General features: G+C 38.7%; 1 pseudogene; it reads right to left on the minus strand.

Annotated features, from left to right (window-relative positions):
- LOC122124913 overlaps positions 1–18,509 on the minus strand; it is a 56,084-nt pseudogene that overhangs the window by 22,470 nt on the left and 15,105 nt on the right.

Consider the following 18,509-nt stretch of genomic DNA (forward strand, 5'->3'; position numbering starts at 1 on the left):
ATCAGGTCTAGGAAACTCTTTTGCACTGTGGGGGAAGGAGAAGCTCACTATGGTTGAAGACTACAAGGTCAGGCCTGGTCCCAGGGCCTGAATTGAAGCCCCAGCTCAGGCAAAAATCATATGCCCTCCTATGTTACATATAGGATCTCTATTTACATACATATGTGGAATGCATCATGTTTTCACTGTAGTTGTTCTTTTTATTGTGTGTCTAAGTCAGAGATGCATTTTGTATTTTATTGCATATGATGACAGATATAACTGTGCTGACTTGGATGACAACCTATGCCCATTTCTATAGAGTTTCCTACTCCTTCTCTATCCTAGCTGAGACTCAGGACATTCTCGAGACAGGAAAACAGGTGGATCAATGGGCTTCTCACACCAGGATTCATGTTTTGGCAGTGTTGGGATTTGAACTGAAAGCCTAGCAGGCCCAATTGGCAACAAAAGAGTCAAGGTGAGGACACCGGCCTGTGAGCAACTAAGGAGCTAAGTAATTCTCAGGACCTGAGGTTGTGCCCCAGTGAGGGCCAAGATAGGCATAAATTCATAATTGAAAAATAGGATATGTATTGACATAAATGTGTGGATAGCATCTTGCTTTCCGTGCACCCCTTCTCCTTATTTTGTGTCTAATACATGGAAGTATTGTGTATTTTACTGAGTATGGTGACAGGTATAACTCTGCTGACATGGATGATGCCCTGTTCCCATTGTTATAAGGTTGCCTATGCATTCATTCTCCATCCTAGCTGAGACCCAGGTCTTCCATAGGAGAGGAAAACAGGTGTAAAGACTGGCTTCTAACATCAGCATGAATCTTTTGTCAGGCCTGGGATTTGAACTCAGATCTGGGTAACCCTGTTGCACTGTGGCGGAAGAGAAAGCTCATCATCCCTGAAGACTAGAATGTCAGGCCTGGTCCAGGGCCTGATTTGAAGTTCCAGCAGTGGACAAAATAACAAGCTTACCTTTTTTAAACATAGGATCTCTATTTACATACAGGTGTGGTATGCATCTTGCTTTCAATGTAGTTATTATTTAATTTTTAGTCTTATTCATGGATGTATTGTGTATTTTATTGAGTATGGTGACAGGTATATCTGTGTTGCCATGGATGACAACCTATTCCCATGTCTATAGAGTTGCCTATATAGCATTCTCCATCCTCGATGAGGCCCAGGACTTTCACAAGACAGGAAAACAGCTGTAAGGATTAGTTTCTCACATCAGGATGAACCTTTTGTCATTGCTGGGAGTTGAACTCTGGACCTAGCAGGCACAACTTTCTAATGGGTCCATATGAGCACAACAGCTTTTGAGCTACTAAGGTTCTAAGCCCTACCAAGGACCTGAGATTGAGCTGCGGGCTGGAGTTTGTGCACCATATTCATCCATTCATAAACTGAAGCTAGTATGCTAATAAATACCTATTTGTATAGAGAAGATGTGGCAAGCTGTGTTGGAATCCTATCTACCATGTGACTACCAATTCTTGGATCTTTCAAAATGACTGTATTTCCTGAATGTAATTATTATTGTCACATTTTGTGAAGTCTTAATTAAAAGTAATTGTTGTGTCAGAGGTCTTGCCTATCATTTCCTATGTGAATCATGCATGAACTTCTCAACTCTTCCCTAGGATTGAATTCAAGCACAAGCCCGAAAAATGTAACATTTAGAGACATTATAAATATGTGATTTATATTTACATCTATATATTCAGTCTGTATCATGTTTGTTGGAGTGATTCATTATATATTATTATTGATTGATTGAATCAACATTTATTTTATGGACTGTGAGTGCACCTATATCATTTATTACATTTATTCCAATCTATTCTGTAGCATGTAGCTTTGCATACATATTATGTACATCATACCTGACACCCAGCACGTGCACAGAAATGGAAAACAGGTGTCTCATTTGGAATCTTACTCCAAGATGAAATATTTGGCAATGCTGGTACGTGAACTGAGGGCATAGAAGTCCCAATTCATGAATGGGTGAGTGTCAGCATGGCAGCCTCTAGCCCATTCAGCTGCCAAGTGGATCCCAGGACCTAAGGTGGAGCCACAGGTTTGGCCAAAATAGCAGTACCTTTCTATCTGGTATATATAACAGATATTTATATATTTATCTGGTATACAGATAAATATATATTTAGATATTTTGATACTGCCAGTGATGTCTATGTGGAATTAAATGACATATACTACATTCGTACAGATTCTCTGGTCTTTAGTGAGGACTCCATTTAATGAATAGTATTCTGTTAATGCATAATAAACTATGAATTAAAATCAATCTGTGTTCTGTGATTATTGGGTCTAAATTTATATTAGACTGATTGATGAACTACTCATCCAACCATGACATTGATCATATTTCTCTGGCATTCCTATGGACAAACAATATTTTCTTAGGCTCTCCAACCCTTTGTATGTAGCATGACTGGGATTCAAACTCAGGACCTAGGTGTCCAGGTTGGCCTATGGTTTCGCTGACAGCCTGTCAGCCTTCAGCAATGCCAGGTGACCTACAGGTTGCAGCAGTGTTATTTGGACATGGGATGGTCACCATGCAAGCAAGGAAAACCAAGAAACTGCCATCTGTAGGTGGTTCCTGGCTTTTTTTTTATTGTTGCTGTTTTCATTTTGTTTTCCTGTCAGCCCCCGAGGCCTAGTATCCCAGGATGGGCTGTGGGTCCAGAGGCTGCACCATCCAAGCCTAGGTTGATGTTAGCTGAGGCAGAGCTGCCACGATATGAGTTCAAGCCCAGTGCAGGGCAAAAAATAATAATAATAATAAAATAAATAAATAAATAAATGAATAAAAATATTAAAAATAGCCTGGAATCGGCTATGGTTCACGCCTGTAATCTTAGCTACTCAGGACGCTGAGATCTGAACATCACGGTTCAGAGCCAGCCAGGGCAGGAAAGTCTGTGAGACACTTATCTCCAATAAACCACTAGAAAACCAGAAGTGGTGCTGTGGCTCAAGCATTATAGCACTAGCCTTGAGCTGAAGAGCACAAGGACAGCTCCAAGGCCAGAGTTCAAGTCCCATACATACATACATACATATATACATATATACAATACTAATAAAGCTCCCTGGCTTGGAATTCATGCCCTTTTTTTTCTGCCAGGCCTGGCAATGGAACTCAGAGTCTGGGTAACTCTAATTCACTGGGGGGATGGGGAAACTCACCCTCTTTGAAGACAAGCAATTCAGGCCTGTTCCCTAGGCCTGAATTCAATCCCCAGCCCTGTTAATGTAATATTCATCCACATTTGAAATAATGATTAATATCTACATACTTATGTTTATTGCAATTTGCTTTGTGTGTATTTATTTTATTTTTTGTATTATTCATTCATTATTTTATTGACTTATTACACTTATAACATGTATTAAATTGATTACATCTTATGAGAAATATCCAGATTTGCATATGTATTATATATCTTACTTCAGACCCAGGACATTCATTGAAATTCTATAGTAGATCATCCCATGCTTAGAAAAACAGAAAGACTACATCAACCGAATTAATTTACCCCTAGGCACCCCAGTGGCTTACATCTGTAATCCTAGCTACTCAGGAGGTGAGAACTGGAAGATGAAGTTTCAAAGCCAATCCAGGCAACAAAGCCTGAGAGATATCATCTCCAATTAACTGGCAAAAAGCCAGTCTACAATTATGGCTGAAGTGGTAGAAAATCAGCTACGAACAAACAAGCCAAGAAAGAGCAAGCTGAGTTCAAGTGCATGGAGAGAGGGGTAGGGGGATAAAGGGGAGAGAAATCCTCCAACAACAGAGAACAAAACAACAGTACACAAATCCCATCTGATTTATGGTACCAACAAACTGAAAAAAAGATCAAGCTTGTGCATTTGTATAATTTTACATGAGCCCATATGTTCTTAGGTACACTTCAAAGCTATGTTTTTAATAATATGTGTATATATAAATTAATAATATATATATATATAAATAAATAAATAAACTAAGAAACCAGCCAATGAAAAAATACTTCTGGATTAGTGCCTTAATCATGGCATTATAAATTATTTGTACAAAAAGTACGTTCGAGGTTACTTTCTTTAGAATCAATCTTAAAATGTTTATTCATGTACCAGGCGTCAGTGGCTCACACCTATAATCCTAGTTACTCAGGAGGCTGAGAGCTGAGGATGGCATTCAAGGCAAGCCCCGGGAGAAAACGGGAACCAGTAGAAAACCCGGTAGAAAACCGGAAGTGGCGATGTGGCTCAAGCTGTAGAGTGCTCGCAAAGAGCTGAAGAGCGCAGGGCTAATGCCCAATCCCAGAGTTCAAACCCCACCACTGACAAAAAAAAAAAAAAGGAAAGAAGTTTGTTCATACAAAATTCTAACATTCTGAGCCTTAGGAAACTTTTCTTCCAGGGTCTTACGCTCTTTAGGCAACTATTCCACAACTGAGCTACATCTTAGTACCAATGTTTTTGTTTTTCATTTTAGAATCTAGTTTATTCCCAAAATGCTTACAAGTACCTACTGTCTTCACAGAAGTGACTGTTTATTCAGAAACTCACCCTTTGGTGGTAGGAGGACTCCCCTAGTCTATTTCGTGTTAGGCACTGAGGAAAACTCACAAGACACAATTGCAGACATTTTATAATTATAAAAATAACTCTAAATAGAAATAACATCAACTGCCTGGCACGGGTGGCTCATGCCTATAATCCTAGCTACTCAGGAGGCTGAGATTTGAGGAAGGCGACTCAAGGCCAGCCAGGGAGGAAAGTCTGTGAGACTCTTATCTCCAATAAACCTCTAGAAAACTGGAAGTGGTGCTGTGGCTCAAGTGGTTGAGCGTTTGCGTTGAGCACAGGGATAGCACCCAAGCCAAGAGTTCAAGCCCCACGACAGACAAATTAAAAAATAGAAAAATAAGAAATAACATCAACTGTCCCAAACTTCTAGGGAGAAATTATATCCTCATTTTCATTCTCACTCTTCATGGCAGATGGTCAAAATAAAATAAAAATAAAATAAAAAAATATTTCAAATAAAGTCAAAGTGAACTTTAAAAAATATTTAAAATGCTAATGAAACTCCTTGGCTTGGAATGTGTGATTTTTTTATCTGTAAGGCCTGGGATTTGAACTTAGGGACTGGGTAACTATGTTGCACTGTGCGGGAAGGGGAAGCTCACTATGTTTGAAGACCAGAAATTCAGGCCTGTTCCCTAAGCCTGAATTCATGCCCCAGTCATATTCCTTATATATATTTTAAAGATAGGATTGAGTTTCCATATACGTGTTCAGTCTATATCATGTTTGGTGTGTTTATTCATTGTATTTGTTGTTTTATTCATTTATTTACTGTTTATTTTACCGACTGTGAGGACAACTAAACATATATGACATTGTTTACATACTATCAAATTGCATCTAGATTTGTAGACTTGTTCTCCATCATGCCTCACACCCAGCACTCTCCCAGAAAAGGAAAACAGGTGTCACACTTGGCTTCTTACTCGACGATGAAATTCTTGGCAGGCTCTGAGATCAACCCTAGAGGTAGCCAAAATAGCCATACATGGATAGGCAGGTGGTAGTATGCCAATAAATGCATATTAGTAGAGAGTGCCAGAACTGTGTATCTAGTATTCAATGATATCTACTATGTTCTTACGAAGTCTTAGGCATTGAGACAGCCTAGATATTATGGAGAAAGAACATACAACCATCCAAGAAAAGTCCAAGAAATATGATAGATCTATTCAACATCTATCTATTGGAAGACACCATCAGAAGGCCTAATTTGAGGATAATGGGTGTAGAGGAGCACGTAGAAACAGAAGTTAATATTCTAGGAAATTTGTTTAACAGGATCCTAGCAGAGAACTTCCCAAACATGCAAAAAGATAGGCCTATTCAGATACAAGAAGCTTTTAGGACTCTAAATAGACCGGACCAGAACAGGACAAAATAGCATCACATTATAATCTTCACAGGATCAATTCAGACCAAGGAAAAGAACCTGAAAACTGTCAAGGAGAAAAGATCAATCACCTATAAAGGGAAAACAGTTAGAACCACCTCAGAACTCTCAGCAGTGACAATCAAAGCAAGAAGAGCCTGGAATGATGTATGCCATGCAGTAAAGACAAACAACAATCAACCAAGAAAACTGTACTCAGCTAAACTCTCCTTCATAAACGAAGGTGAAATAAAAACCATCCATAGCAAAGAAAAAATGAAACAATATATCTCTACCAAACCAGCCCTACAAAAGATTCTTAAAGATGTCCTACATATTAGAAAACCAACAAGAGTTCCAGGAAGATGGCGGAGGAGAAGGTGGAATCTGAACAAGCTCTCGCATAGAAAGCAGTTTTAGAGTTCCAGTGAACAGTCCTAAGCCAGAGAATCACACCAAGTGTGCCATTACAGGACAGAGAGTTAGGCAAGAGAGGGGAAGCCAAGGCAAGGAGACACATCTGAGCGCTTGCCTGCAGCCGCTACCGCGGCAGCAGGGTCGCGGCGGTGACCGCAGGGCACCCAAACCTGAGCCAAAGAGAGTCCGGGATGAAGGAGCCAGAATCATCAGGCGAGTGGATTCTACTTAACACCAGCAAGAACCGACAAGGAGCGGACATCTTCATCCTGCAGTTTGCAGACCAGAGATGACCCAGGAACCAAGACTCGGCGTGAGTAGAAGACTGACGTCCTCACTCCTTCTCAGGGAGCAGAGGAGGGAAGGCCACCCCTCCCCCCCCAGCATCGGTGATCTCCATCTTGGATACCGACAAAGCTCGGAGGAGCTGCTAGTTCCAACTCAGTCCTTGGAATAAAACGAGTCATTTAACAGGTCACAAGAACTTAACGGTGAAGTGACCTGCCAGACTCAGCTCCATCCAGGGAAAAGTTACCCAGCTCAGGCGCCAGCCATTGGAGTGGCTTTCCTCACTGGGTAACCAGAGCCAGAGGCTGCCCCTCCCTCTAGCAGCCTCCACAATCAATTGAAAAACAGAAACCATGAGAATGGGTCCAGGCTGGGCTCTGTGAGTTTTTCACAAAATAGCCCCAGGGAAAAGCTACTGTTTGTTGAAAGGCCTCAACTCTACCCAGAACCTAGTCTCATCACTGCATCCCCCTCTTTTGTGATTCTCAAAGCAGATCACCCTCCCATTAAACTAAAATGGGAAGGGGATCTCAAAATCTTGGGTAAAGCAGAGCATTTTTCTGCCTGTTCGAACAAACTGACTTAAGAAACCAATCAAGCCACAGGACCTCAAGCTGACCAGAGACTCCAACAAGAGGCTGGTTACAGACACAAGTGAGATACAGGATTCTTCCCACGCCTCCCAAAAAAATAAAAAAAAAAAAATCAAAGAACTTTTTATTCTTCTTCTTCTTTTTGGTACCTTATATATATAATTTTTTTTTCTTTTCTAAAACTTTTGTTAATCTTTAATTTTTGCCTTTTTTGAAAAAAAAATTGTTTTCCAGTAACTTTTTTTTTCCTCTTATAATTTTTATTTTAGGAATACGTGAATGTGCGTTTTCCTTTCTTTTCTTGTCTTCTTTCTCTTTTTCTTTCTTTTTAATTATCTTTTAGTTTTTTGTCTAGCTCTACTGAACTTCTGATCTTTTTTTCTCCCTTCCTTATTCTTTTCACCTTTTCCTCTCTTTTGTTGTTTTTTATGTGACTTAACTCTTGTCCTGCACATCCTCAGTTAAACCCATAGTTAACTAGTAGACCCTATCCCCCATTGTGTACACACATAATCCACAAATTTATTACTCAATTCAAAACCTCTGAGACTTAAATTCATTAATAGCAGTACTACCTCTTTATACCTATATAATATTTTAAGCATTTTTTAAAGTTTTTCACATTTCCTCTATGTCCCTCCCCTTCTCTCAATATATTCACATTCCTCTCTAAATAGATGGTCTTTTACCCTCCATAATAATATTAATTTTTACGTTTCTATATTTTTCTGGTCTCTTTTCATTTCCCTTTCCCTTTCTTCTTTTTCTCTCTCTCTCTACTTGCATCCTACCCAACCTATTTCCTGCATTGAGATTAGGACATAGTTAACTCTCCCTGTGCCTCCCCACACCAATCTATTCCTATTTTTTACCCACATCTCTCCTTAACCCTAATAATTTCTGGTTTTCAAAGTTCTTCTCTGCGGTTCGAAGCCCATTAACATATAGTTGCTTGATGTTGAATAGATGTATCTGTTGAACTAGATTGTATCTATAGATTATTGACTGTACAAATGCAAACTTTGGTTGATGGTTGCCTTAAGATAGTGTTCTAGCACAAAACTGGTGCTATTTTCATCTCAAATGGGCAGAGTAAGCCAGAAAAACACAAGAAAAATGGCAAATCTGGGTATCTCAATTCCCAATCTTGATAATCAGGTGTCAGAACAGATAATGAATAATCCAGAGGAGAGTTCCCAAATAGCTCTACAAACACTGCTGGCAAACATGATAAATGAGAAGTTTGACAACTTACAAGGACTCTGTATGAGCGTGATAGGGAGAGAGAGGAGGCATCCCAAAAGTTCATACAGAAATATCATAAGCATGAGGAAGCTACTGAAAAACTGATACAGGACTTGCGTGGCCAGCTTGAGAATACTCAAAGAGAAAGGCAGGAATGGCGTGAACAGGTTGAGAACACTCAAAGAGAACTGCAGGAATCCCACGAACGGGAGGAAGCTAATCAAACAGTAATACAGGAATTGAGAGACCAGGTAGAGAATACACAAAGATCACTAAAGGCATTCATGGAATCCATTAACAAAGAGCTGAAGGAAATCAGGGAGACCACAAAGGGAATGCTGAATGGAACCCAACAGAAGGAATGGGAGTCCAAGGAAACCATAACCAATCAACTAAGTGATTTGAGAACAAACTCTGAACACCAAATTAAGGAAGTAAAGAAATTCATACAAGACCTAAAACAGAGCTTCAACAAAGAACTTGAAGCCATCAAAGCTGACCAATTAGAATGAAAAGAGATAATAAAACAAAGTAGAGAGTCTTGACAGCAGGTTAGACCATGCAGAAGATCGAATCTCAGGGATTGAAGACAGCCTAGACATTATAGAGAAAGAACATACAACCATCCAAGACAAGTCCAAGAAATATGATAGATCTATTCAACACCTGGAAGACACCATCAGAAGGCCTAATCTAAGGATAATGGGTGTAGAGGAGCACCTAGAAACAGAACTTAATGGTCTAGGAAATTTGTTTAACAGGATCCTAGCAGAGAACTTCCCAAACATACAAAAAGATAGGCCTATTCAGATACAAGAAGCTTTTAGAACCCCAAATAGACCAGACCAGAATAAGACATCCCACCGTCACATTATAATCCACACAGGATCAACTCAGACCAAGGAAAAGATCCTTAAAGCTGTCAAGGAGAAAAGGTTAATCACCTATAAAGGGAAACCAATTAGAATCACCTCAGATTTCTCAGCAGAGACAATCAAAGCAAGAAGAGCCTGGAATGATGTATGCCATGCCCTAAAAACAAACAACTATCAACCAAGAATACTGTACCCAGCTAAACTCTCCTTCATAACTGAAGGCCAAACAAAAACCTTCCATAGCAAAGAAAAATTAAAACAATACATCTCCAACATACCAGCCCTACAAAAGATTCTTAAAGATGTCCTACACATAGAAAATCAACAAGACCTGAATAAAGGCCAAGAAACTGCACCCAAACTGAGAATCCAAGAACCATAGGAAGAACCCAGTTTTTGCAACCCCCAAGAAGGTGGATAACATGGCAGGAACACCCAAATACCTCTCAGTCCTATCTCTTAATGTTAACGGACTGAACTCTCCAATTAAGCGACAGAGACTGTCTAGTTGGATTAAAAAACAAGACCCTTCTATCTGCTGCCTGCAGCAGACACATTTTACCCATAAAAACAAACACATTTTCAATGTTAAAGGCTGAAACAAAATCTACCAAGCAAACGGCCCGAATAAACGGGCGGGAGTTGCAATCCTAATATCAGAAAAATAGACTTTAAGTTAAAACTCGTGACAAGAGATAAAGAAGGTCGCTCCATATTAATTAAGGGATCTCTCTTTCAGGAGAATATTACAATTCTTAATATCTATTCCCCAAACAATGGAGCACCCAAATTTATGCAAGAAACACTACTTTCCCTCAAATCCCACATTGATACAAAGACATTAATTGTTGGGGATTTTAACACACCACTCTCCCCACTAGATAGATCAACTAGGCAAAAACTCAACAGAGAAACCGCAGATCTAAACAGCTGCATAGATCAACTAGGCTTAACAGACATCTACAGAACATTTCACCCAGCAGCATAAGATTACACGTTTTTCTCAGCAGCACATGGAACGTTTTCTAAAATAGACCACATTTTAGGCCACAAAGCAAACTTGTCTAAATTCAGAAACATTGAAGTTATACCTTGCATTCTCTCTGACCACAAGGGAATAAAAGTAGAACTCAACACCAAAAGCCACCAAAGAAAGTCCGGTATCACTTGGAGGCTGAACAACACAGTGCTGAATCATGAGTGGGTCATGGAAGAGATTAGAAAGGAAATTCAAATGTTCATGCTATTCAACAAAAATGAACACACAAATTACCAGCTCCTCTGGGACAAAGCAAAGGCAGTACTCAGAGGCAAGTTTATAGCTCTGAGCTACTATATCAACAAATTGGAGAGATCTGCAACAAACAATTTAATGACACATCTAAACCTCCTTGAATTAGAGCAGCAAGATAATCCCCAATCCAGTAGACGGAAAGAAATAATCAACATTAAAACAGAAATAAATGCATTAGAATCCAAAAAAATATAGACTCAACGAAACAAAGAGTTGGTTCTTCGAAAAACTTAACAAAATTGACAGACCCTTAGCAAATCTTATCAGAAAAAGAAAAGAACACACCAAAATAAATAAACTCCGAGATGAGAATGCAAACATCACCACGGAAACAACCAAGATTCAGAACATTATAAGGGAATACTTCTCAAAACTTTATGCTAATAAGTTTGAGAACTTGAGAAAAATGGACCTCTTCCTAGCAGTAAAAGACCTCCCAGATAAGAAAAGTCCAGGAACAGATGGTTTTACAGCGGAATTCTACAAGGCCTTCAAAGCAGAGCTCACACCAATACTCCTCCAACTCTTCAATGAAATTTAAAGAGAAAGCTCACTACCGAACACATTCTATGAAGCCATCATAACCCTCTTCCCAAAACCAGGCAGGGACTCATCAAAGAAAGAGAACTATAGACCAATTTCTTTGATGAACATTGATGCAAAACTTATCAACAAAATTTTGGCCAATTGACTTCAACAATTCATCCAAAAAATCATACACCACGATCAAACAGGATTCATTTCAGGGATGCAAAGCTGATACAATATATGCAAATCAATTAATATTATTCATCACATCAACAGGAGCAAGAATAAGAACCACATGGTTATCTCAATAGATGCAGAAAAAGCATTCGACAAGATCCAACACCCCTTAATGATGAAGGTTTTGGAAAAATTAGGAATCTATGGAACATTCCTCAATACAATAAAGGCTGTATATGACAAACCTACAGCCAGCATTATACTCAATGGTGAAAAACTAAAGCCATTTCCTCTTAACTCAGGAACAAGACAACGATGCCCACTCTCTCCACTTCTCTTCAATCTATTATTAGAATGCCTAGCTACAGCAATACGACAAGATGCAGACATAAAGGGGATCCAAATAGGGAAAGAAGAAATAAAACTCTCCCTCTTTGCAGACGACATGATCTTGTATTTAAAGAATCCCATAGAATCCACGCCCAAATTACTCAAGCTGATTCAAAAGTTTGGCAAAGTAGCAGGTTATAAAATTAACCCCCAAAAATCAATGGCATTTCTGTATGTCAACAATGAGAAAAATGTGGCTGAAATTAGGAAAGCAACTCCATTTGTAATAGCCCCACAAAAAATAAAATACCTAGGAATTAACTTAACCAAAGAAGTGAAGGACCAGTATGATGAAAAATTTAAAATCTTGAAAAAGGAAATCAACACAGAACTTAAAAAATGACAAAACCTCCCATGCTCCTGGATTTGAAAGGTTAACATCGTGAAAATGGCAATACTTCCCAAGGCTATCTACAAATTCAACGCAATACCCATCAAAATTCCAACCTCATTCTTCAAGGAAATAGAAGACGCAATCCAAAAATTCATATGGAACAACAAAAGACCCCAAATAGCAAAAACGCTCCTCAATGGAAAGACAATGCTGGAGGACTATCAATACCAAATTTCAAACTCTACTATAAAGCCATAGTAATCAAAACAGCTTGGTATTGGCATAAGAACAGACCTCAGGACCAATGGAATAGAATTGAAAACCCAGAAATGAACCTACAGACCTATAGCCATCTAATCTTCGATAAGGGAGCTAATATAATAGAATGGAAGAAAGACAGCCTCTTCAGTAAATGGTGCTGGCAAAACTGGTTAACTACATGTAGAAAACTAAAGCTAGATCCTTATATATCACCCTGCACCAGAATTAACTCCAAATGGATCAAAGACCTTGAAGTCAAAGCAGATACTCTGAAAACATTGCAGGATGGAATAGGAGGAACCCTAGGTCTCCTTGGCTCAGGCCGAAATTTTCTGAATAGAGACCCGGAAACACAACATATCAAAGAAAGGTTGGACAAATGGGATTGCATAAAGTTGCAGAGCCTCTGCAGGGCAAATGACATAGCTAGCAAGATCAATAGAAAGCCCACGGATTGGGAGAAGATCTTTACTAGCCATAGAACGGACAAGGGTCTCATATCTAAAATATACTTGGAACTCAAAAAATTAAACCACCCAACAACAAATCCTCAAAGAAACAACTGCCCAATAAATAAGTGGGCGAAAGACTTAAAGAGAAACATCTCTGAAGAAGAAAGCAGGATGGCCAATAGACACATGAAGAAATGTTCAACATCCCTAGCCATAAAAGAAATGCAAATCAAAACAACATTGAGATATCACCTCACTCCAGTTAGAATGGCAAAAATCAAGAACTATAACCACAACAGACGCTGGAGGGGATGTGGACAGAAAGGAACCTTACTTCATTGTTGGTGGGAATGTAAACTTGTTCAACCACTTTGGAAAGCAGTATGGAGGTTCCTCAAAAGACTTCACATAGAACTCCCCTATGACCCAGCAATCCCACTTTTGGGCATTTACCCAAATGTTTACAAACAAGACCACACTAAGCTACCAGCACAACTATGTTTATTGCAGCATTATTTACCATAGCTAAGATATGGAACCAACCCAGATGCCCCTCAGTAGATGAATGGATCAAGAAAATGTGGTATATATACACAATGGAATTCTATGCCTCCATCAGAAAGAATGACATTGCCCCATTTGTTAGGAAGTGGAAAAACTTGGAAAAAATTATATTAAGTGAAGTAAGCCAGGCCCAAAGAAACAGGTCCCATGGTTTCCCTTATTTGCAATATCTAGTATATGTATGAGTCAAGCCGAAAAGATCAGATAATGTGATGTCAGGAAAATGAACCCTTAGATATGTATTTTAATGTTTTTTTCTTTCATGCATGTGTTTCAAACGCATTTATAAGATTATCTCTTTGTTGCTTTGTATGTCCCTGCCCCACAGTATAACCCCTGCTTTCACTATATTAGATGTCAGTATAACTTGTGGAGGAGATGAGGAAAAACCAGTTGTTTAAGGATACAGGTGGACCTGTTGCAACAATGAGAAGTACAAGTTTTCATGTCCAAAAGGAGCTTTACAACGTCGGTTTGGGGCGGGGGGGGGGAGACGAGGGGGGAGGAGAAGGATTGGGATTGGGGAGGAGGGAGGAGGTTGGGAAGGGATGTGAAGGGTAAACAAAGGAGGAGGCTGCAATGCTTGATAAGAAATGTATGCATTATCCTGCCCATGTAATTATAACCCCTCTGTACAGTATGTTCACAAATAAAATTAAATTAAATTTAAAAAAAGAAAACCAACAAGACCACAAAAAGGCCAAGAAACCGCAGCCAAATGAGAATCCAAGAACCATAGAAAGAACCCAGTTGCCACAGCCCCCAAGAAGGTGGATAAAATGGCAGAAACTCCCAAATACTTCTCAGTTCTATCTCTCAACATTAATGGACTTAACTCTCCAATTAAGAGACATAGACTGTCTAGTTGGATTAAAAAGCAAGAACCTTCTTTCTGCTGACTTCAGGATTCACATCTTGCCCATAAAAACAAACACATTTTCAATGTTGGAAGGCTGGACCAAAATCTACCAAGCAAACGGCCCCCATAAACAGGCAGGAGTTGCAATTCTAATATCAGATAAAATCGAATTCAATTTAAAATTAGTGAGAAGAGTTAAAGAAGGTTGCTACATACTAATTAATGTATCACTCCTTCAGGAGGATATTACAATTCTAAATATCTATTCACCAAACGGAGCACCCAAATTTATCCAAGAAACCCAACTTTCCCTCAAATCACACATACACCCAAAGACATTAATTGTTTGGGACTTTAACACACCACTATCCCCTCTAGAGAGAACAACTTGGCAAAAAATCAACAAAGAACCTGCATATCTAAACAACTGCATAGATCAACTCGATTTAACAGACATCTACAGAAGATTTCACCCAGCAGCATCAGAATACACGTTTTTTCAGCAGCATATGGAACATTTTCCAAAATAGACCACACTTCAGGCCACAAAGCAAACTTGTCCAAAATCAGAAACATTGAACTTATACCTTGCATTCTCTGAGACCACAAGGGATTAAAAGTAGGACTCCACACCAAAAGCCAGTAAAGAAAGTTCTGTAACACATGGAGGCTGAACAACACACTGCTGAATCGCGAGTGCATCATGGACGATATGAGAAATGAAATTCAAAGTTCATGGTATTCAACAAAAATAAGCACACAAATTTCCAACTCCTCTGTGACACAGCAAAGGTAGTACTCAGAGGCATGTTTATAGCTCTGAGTTCCTACACCAACATATTGGAGAGATCTGAAACCAACAATTTAATGAGACATCTGAGCTTCCTTGAAAAAGGTCAGCAGGATAAACCCCAACATAATGGACAGAAAGAAATAATTAAAATGAAATCAGAATTAAATGAATTAGAAGTCAAAAAGCCATATAAAGAATCAACAAAACAAAGAGTTAGTTATTCGAAAAAAAATAACAAAATTGACAGGCCCTTAGCCAGTCTTATGAAAAAAAGAAAAGAACATACCCAAATAAATGAACTCAGAGATGAGAATGGAAACATCACCAGAGAAACAACCAAGATTCACAACATTATAAGGAAATACTTCTCAAAATTTTTGCTAATAAGATTGAGAACTTGTCAGAAATGGACCTTTTCCTAGCAAATACTGACATGCCAAAATTAAACCAAGATGAGTTAAATCACATTAACAGGCCCAAATCAAGCACTGAAATATAAACAGTAATAAGAGACCTCTCATCTAAGAAAAGCCCAGGTCCAGATGGTTTCACAGCGGAATTCAACAAGGTCTTCAAAGCAGAGCTCACATTAATACCCCTCCAACTCTTAAATGAAATTGAAAGAGAAAGCTCACTACCGAACACATTCTATTAAGCCATCATAACCCTCATCACAAAACCAGGCAGGGTCTTATCAAAGAAAGAGAACAATAGACCCATTTCTTGGATGAACATTCATGAGAAACTTCTCAACAAAATTTTGGCCAATCGACTTCAACAATTCATCCAAAAAATCATATACCAAGATCAAATAGAATTCATTTCAGAGATGCAAAGCTGGTTCAATATACGCAAATCAATTAGTATAATTCATCACATCAACAGTAGTAGGGATAAGAACCACATGGTTATATCAATAGATGCAGAAAAAGCATTTGACAAGATCCAACACCCATTTATGATGAAGGTTCTGGAAAAATTAGGAATCCATGGAACATTCCTCAATACAATAAAGGCTGTATATGAAAAAGCTACAGCCAGCATTACAGTTAATGGTGAAAAACTAAAGCTATTTCCTCTTAACTCAGGAACGAGACAAGGACGTACACTCTCTCCACTTCTCTTCAATATAGTATTAGAATGCCTAGCTACAAATAAGACTGGATGCAAACATAAAGGGGATCCAAATACGGAAAGAAGAAGTAAAACTCTCCCTCTTTGCAGATGACATGATCTTGTGTTTAAAGAATCCCACAGACCCCACTCCCAAATTACTCAAGCTGATTCAAAACTTTGGAAAAGTAGCAGGGTATAAAATTAACCCCCCCAAATCAATGGCATTTCTGTATGCCAACAATGAGAAAAGTGTGGCTGAAATTAGGAAAGCAACTGCATTTGTAATAGCCCCACAAAAAATAAAATACCCAGGAATTAACTTAACCAAAGAAGTGAAGGACATCTATGAAGAAAATTTTGAAAACATGTAAAAGGAAATCAAAACAGAACTTAGAAAGTGGCAAAAACTCCCATGCTCCTGGATTTGAAAGATTAACATCGTGAAAATGGCAATACTTCCCAAGGCTATCTCCAAATTCAATGCAATACCAATCAATATTCCAACATCATTCTTCAAGGAATTAGAAGAGGCAATCCAAAAATACATATGTTACAGTAAAAGACCCCGAATAGCAAAAAACCATCCTCAACAGAAAGAACAGGGCTGGAGGAATATCAATACCAAATTTTAAACTTTACTACAAAGCCATAGTAATCAAAACGACATTGTACCTGCATAAGAACAGATCTTAGGACCAATGGAACAGAATTGAAAACCCAGAAATGAACACACAGACCTATAGCCAACTAACCTTCGATAAAGGAGCTCAAAAATAGAATGGAATAAAGACAGCCTCTTCAGTAAATGGTGCTGGCAAAATTGGTTAACTACTTGTAGAAAATGAAAGCTAGATTCTTATATATCATTCTGCACCAGAATCAACTCCAAATGGATCAAAGACCTCAGAGTCAAAGCAGACAATCTGAAAACATTACAGGATGGAATAGAAGAAACCCTAGGTCTCCTTGGAGCAGGCCTAAATTTTCTTAATAGAGACCCAGAAACACAACAATCAAAGAAAGGTTGAATAAATGGGATTGAACAAAATTGCAGAGCTACTGCATGGCCATGCACATAGCAAGCAAGATCAATAGAAACCCCACAGATTGGGATAAGTTCTTCACTAGCCATACAACCGACAAGGGTCTCATATCTGAAATAAACCTGAAACTCAAAAAATTCAATCCCCCAATAACAAGTCTCCAAAGAAACAACTGCCCAATAAATAAGTGGGCTAAATACTTACAGAGAAACTTCTCTGAAGAGGAAAGAAGGATTGCCAATAGACACATGAAGAAATGCTCAACCTCTCTAGCCATAAACGAAATGCAAATCAAACCATAGAGATACAACCTCACCACAGTTAGAATGGCAATAATCAAGAACTCTAATAACAAAAGATGCTTGTGGGGATGCAGAGAGAAGTGAACATTACTACATTGTTGGTGGGAGTGTAAACTTGTTCAGCCACTTTGGAAAGCAATATGGAGGTTCCTCAAAATACTCCACATAGAGCTCCCCTATTTCCCTGCAATCCCACTTTTGGGCATTTACCCAAATGATCACAAACAAGACCACACTAAAGCTGGCAGCACGACTATGTTTATTATTGCAGCATTATTTACCATAAGTAAGATATGGAACCAACCCTGATGCCTCTCAGTAGATGAATGGATCAAAAAATGTGGTATATATACACAATGGAATTCTATGCCTCCATCACAAGTAATGACATTGCTCTATTTGTTAGGAAATGAAAAGGCTTGGAAAAAATTATATTAAATGTACTTGTTAGATTGTTAAACAAATGATATTAATGCTAATATTAATTTTAATGCAATTTCAGGGAACTCTCCTGTCTCTGACATCCTAACACTTGTATTTTGGGATTTGTCCCTGCAAATCTGGGATTTAGCAGGACTCAAAATAAACCAAGATCTTGCCCATCTATTTGTAACTCCTTTGTGTGGTATTCTCACAATTTAAAAAAATAAGCCAAGAGTATTTGAATTCTGCTATTAAGGTTTAATGATAGATCTCTACTGATCTTTCTCTTAAGTGTGTTGGAGAAACCAAAGCTGAAATTAACTTGGACTTTTGTGGTGGATGTAAATGTCTTAACTACCATCTCTGGTAGTAGGTACCATTAAATTTCAATTAGCCATCACAGGCTCAAGCCTGTAATCCTAGCTACTCAAGAGGCTGAGATCTGAGATCTGAGGAAAATCCATAGGACTCTTACTCCAATTGACTTCCAAAAAGACTAGAGGGGGAGATGTGTCTCAAGTGGTAGAGTGCTAGCCTTGAGGTTCTGAGTTCAAGCCTATATACTGACAATCA

The sequence above is a fragment of the Dipodomys spectabilis genome, unplaced genomic scaffold (genome assembly GCF_019054845.1).
Source record: "Dipodomys spectabilis isolate Male_0828 unplaced genomic scaffold, ASM1905484v1 ptg000254l, whole genome shotgun sequence".
Taxonomy (NCBI): domain Eukaryota; kingdom Metazoa; phylum Chordata; class Mammalia; order Rodentia; family Heteromyidae; genus Dipodomys; species Dipodomys spectabilis.